We start from the raw sequence: 4,252 nt of genomic DNA, 5'->3' as shown, positions 1-4,252 counted from the left end.
GCAAATCTCCATTCGTTATCTGAAAGAATTAAATAAAAGGAAACAACTCTCTCCAGCCTCCTGCTGAGGCGATAGTTTACTTGAAGTTCTGATAAAATTACCTCATATGGTGCCATCGTCTCGTTAAAAGAAAACTCAAAGCTGCAGAAATGAATCCTTTTATGTTATCAGAGGATCAAAGATGACGTGTCATGTGAAAGTGTCGTTATCACTCAGAGGATTTAGCCTTTACGGACGCAACACTAACATCTTGGTTCAATCTCACAGCTTTCATCAGTGTCAGGCAGACTCAGGAAGCAGTTCAATGAAAAGGTTTCTATAAACTCGACTTACAATAAGTGCATTCAACCATGAGGTACAAACCCAGAACAAGAATCAAGAAAGTACAGTTGTCTTTAAGAAAGCCAAACTACAAAGTGCTATCAGTAAGTGCCATTTAAGTTTTTTAGTTTTATTTTATTCAAGGTATAGTCTGAGACATTGTTTATATCATATATAACTGGAGCAAGCACATTAAGAATAAAGCAGAATACCAGGAGTGGGGATCGAACTCACGAGGGCATTTGCCCATTGGATCTTAAGTCCAACGCCTTAACCTCTCGGCCATCCTGGTACGAAGGACAGTGTCTTCAGGTAGCAAAACTCACGACAAACTTAATGTTCATGTTGTTTCATGTGTGGTCGATATGCGATATATGATGTTATTATAGATATAAATATGTTTGCTTTCATCAAAAAAGTGACAATATCACAGACTGTATATAAAGTCGGACGACATGACTGCTCTCTAAAAGTGAAGCCAAAGCAGCTCACCCACCTGGTGGCTGGCTGTGGTATAGGTCAGAAACCCCCACCTCATCCATGTGAGTGGATGGGACATGGTATAGTCAGGTATGGTTCTCATCACACTGATGATTGATTAGTTATTTGATGCAATAAGAACAGGGTGAAACATCATGATTGACAGCTGAGACGGAGTCACGATTGGTGGAGCGCTAGTGGACACGCGTTCTCCGTCTTTATTTACAGGCTTGGGATATGATGTTGAAATTATTTTGCACTCGCACATGTAATGTTATAAATGTGGAAAAAATATTGCTGGGTTCTGAACACCTCTTCTAAAGTTAGCCTTGACAACTGAAAATTTTGTGAACAAAAAAAAGATAATGATGATGAATAATAAATGGATTTCATTAATATACAAAACACACACACACACACACACACACACACACACACACACACACACACACACACACACTCTAATAAAAATCTTATCTGAAAAATGAAATAATAATAATAAACGAAAACAGATGTTTATCATCCACTAATGACTTTGTGAAAGTGGAGTTCACGTCCATCATCCATTCGTTCTGCATTTAATCTGGATGGAACTTCCATTGTATTTGACTAATTACCCAGAATTACCCTGGAGTCAAATTCGTATGCACCAAACTCAAAACACCTGAATCTCATGTTTTCTGTGGTTTTTAAAGAGATTGAAAATTTAATTTCCCAAATCAGCTTCTCCCAGGAGCAGAGCAACAGCACAGCAGTAATTCATTTGTAATTTAAAAATCAGCATTATAGCCGTATGCGTATATTTTACATTTTCACTCATGGCTGGAGTTATTGTTTGCATCGTTCCTGTTTCCTCTCAACTCGGGACACTCGGGGCAATAAACTAAGGCGTATGGAAAATAAATGCACAGCAGCAGCTCCATCCTTTTGAACTATGTGCACGTTATTCCAATAGTCTTCCTTGGAGCCGCCTCAAATCATCCACCTCCTTGATTATGTGGTCGCACAGTGCACCTCTCGACAGCTGACCTTTTACTGCCGGAGCAGTCGTCAACATGGAGGAACGTGCGTCTGATCTGTGCATCTTCTGCAGTCGGAGGAAACGGGGTGAAGGCGAAATGCTCGCTTCTCTTCAGACGGCTTTGTCCGTGCAGAGGAGCTGGACGACAAATCGCTCTGGACCAAAACTCCAAAACTTTTAGCAGCTGCAGTGATCACGCACCGTCATGAAATGTACTTTAAAGAGCTCAGTTGTAACATAAAACAAGCCAAAGGAAGAAAGAGACGCAAATTTGTTAAGTCCCCCACGAGGGAGGCGGTAAACTCCTGAGGCCTCATCTTGCGTGGAAATTAAAAAATTGGAAGATTCGGAACCGAGCAGGAGAGACTACAAAGGGGATTTGAATTCAAGACATTTCACACCCTGCAAAACAATAAAAATGATTTTTTTTATTCTTAAGCGTCTGGGGTCTTCTCAGTCTGTCTATTGTACTTTTCCAAATCCCTGCTCTGTATCTTCAGATTAATATTTCAGATTTTAGCGGTGAAGGCAAAGCGTTTTTATTGTTGCACTAAGATCTCATAAATCAAACATGTCGCTTTAATGGGAAATAAATCGTCTGCTTGTGGATTGTTTGTTCATTATTAATACAGTTGAACGTGTTGATGCGAGCGATGTAGGGTTCTGTTCAGAGAGGATCTCGGAGCGGCAGCCGATACAGTGGCTCCATCAGGGCGATATCTTGTAGGTAAGCGGTGACAGACGGTGGGATCATGGTGACAGCGGCTGTGTCTGTGAGTGATGGATCGCTTCTCTGTGAATGGCTGTGGAGCGTAATACGATTTAGATGTGAGAATGGATTCTAAATCTGATTTCAGGCGATACTATGGGCCCAGAGCTTCACTCCTTTATCCCCGTTTCCCTCGCCAGCCATAACACGGTCAGCCGTTCTCTCTGGGGTGCAGCCTCACTGACCCGGGGAAGGAAACATTACCACTTCCAATTCCAGCTTTTAGTCGCCTTTATGACTCTTCGAAACGACTCCCATCATATCATAGCGCGCGTGCTACCTGCCCCTGCCCATCTCGACTGGCGGCTTCTTCAGGAAGGCTCCGCGTGAGTCAGACATCTTTAGTTGATGTGGTGACCCGTGGCAGAGCCGGAGCAGAGTTTCAGGATTGTTTCCCCCGCATGGCTCCGTGGTTCTCTTGACTGTTTGAACTCATTTCTCCCGAGAGGCCGCTCCTCCCCTACGGTGCAGTTACTCTCTGCGAAAGGATTAAATGAGGAGTTCACCGCCGGGGCATCAGGCAATCTACATACAATCGTCCACTATGGCTGCGGATAAATCACAATTGATGTAGGACACTAAAGCCAATGCGGCGTAGCTATTTGTTTATGACACCGAGCAGCACATTTTGAACCATTCGGAGGAAAATGCGTTACTTGGAGATGACTCTGAACGCAGACCGCCCTCACTATCTCCATTACACTCTCTGTGCGCCATGTCTGAGTCCAGAGGCGGCCCGGCCGTCCACTAAAGCGGCCATTAGATAGCTATCCAGTCAGACTTGGGCCATTCCCTCTTTCCTGCATCCTCCTCTGTCCTTCACGTCCTCGGGCTATAATAGAGGAAATGAAAGTCACTGATGGAGAATATGAGGGAATAGTATGGGTAGATGGATGACTGGTCGGACTGTGTCTACAGAGCTCCCTGAGGGAACGTATATATAACTTATATATACACACACCTGGCTATATGCTAACGTTAGAGCAACAATATACACAACAGATGCAGATCTGTGATCGTTTTGATAACTTCTGCAAGTTGTTGAAACATCGCCTTCTGCAAAGAGCTGAAAATGTTTTTTTTATCTAAACTAGAAAATAAAGAATTTCATTAATTGATTATTTCAGCAAAAGTGAAACATCAGTCAGATGCATTCAGTTCTATTCCTGTTCAGCCAATTCCAGAAGTTCCTATTTGGATGATGAGCTTTGCTGAATCAGAATGAAACTGTTCTCTTACAGTGTTATATCTTGTAGAGTAGAGTAAGAAATTTAAATGATTATTATTCTTTGTCTGGAGACTTTAGTGCACAGTAATAAATATGCAGTATTTAAAACACACATGTGAAGTGGTGGGATGAATATTCATCAATTAATTATATATGCCGCTTATCTTTTGAGGGTCACGGGGGTCAACTGGAGCCAATCCCAGCTGACGGTGCATTCACCCTGGACAGGCTGCTGGTGTATCACACGGTCAACATATAGAGACAAACAACCATTCACACCTGTGGTCAACTTAGAGTCTCCAATTAACCCTTTGTGCTTTGTGTTTGGCCTGAGGGGTGAAGCTGGAGAACCAGAGAAACCCCACACAGACACAAGGAGAACACACAAACACACAGAAAGATCCCGGCTGAATTGAGATTCCAACCGAGAACC

At 42.8% G+C, this 4,252-nt stretch overlaps 1 non-coding gene across 1 annotated transcript; it reads right to left on the bottom strand.

Annotated features, from left to right (window-relative positions):
• Positions 1-530: 530 nt before the first annotated feature.
• On the bottom strand, positions 531-613 carry trnal-uaa. The gene has a single exon. It is a non-coding gene; the product is annotated as a tRNA-Leu (tRNA).
• Positions 614-4,252: the final 3,639 nt, after the last annotated feature.

The sequence above is a fragment of the Hippoglossus stenolepis genome, chromosome 6, assembly GCF_022539355.2.
Source record: "Hippoglossus stenolepis isolate QCI-W04-F060 chromosome 6, HSTE1.2, whole genome shotgun sequence".
Taxonomy (NCBI): Eukaryota; Metazoa; Chordata; class Actinopteri; order Pleuronectiformes; family Pleuronectidae; genus Hippoglossus; species Hippoglossus stenolepis.
Note: the sequence above shows the minus strand (reverse complement) of the source record. Positions and strands in the feature narration are given on the sequence as shown.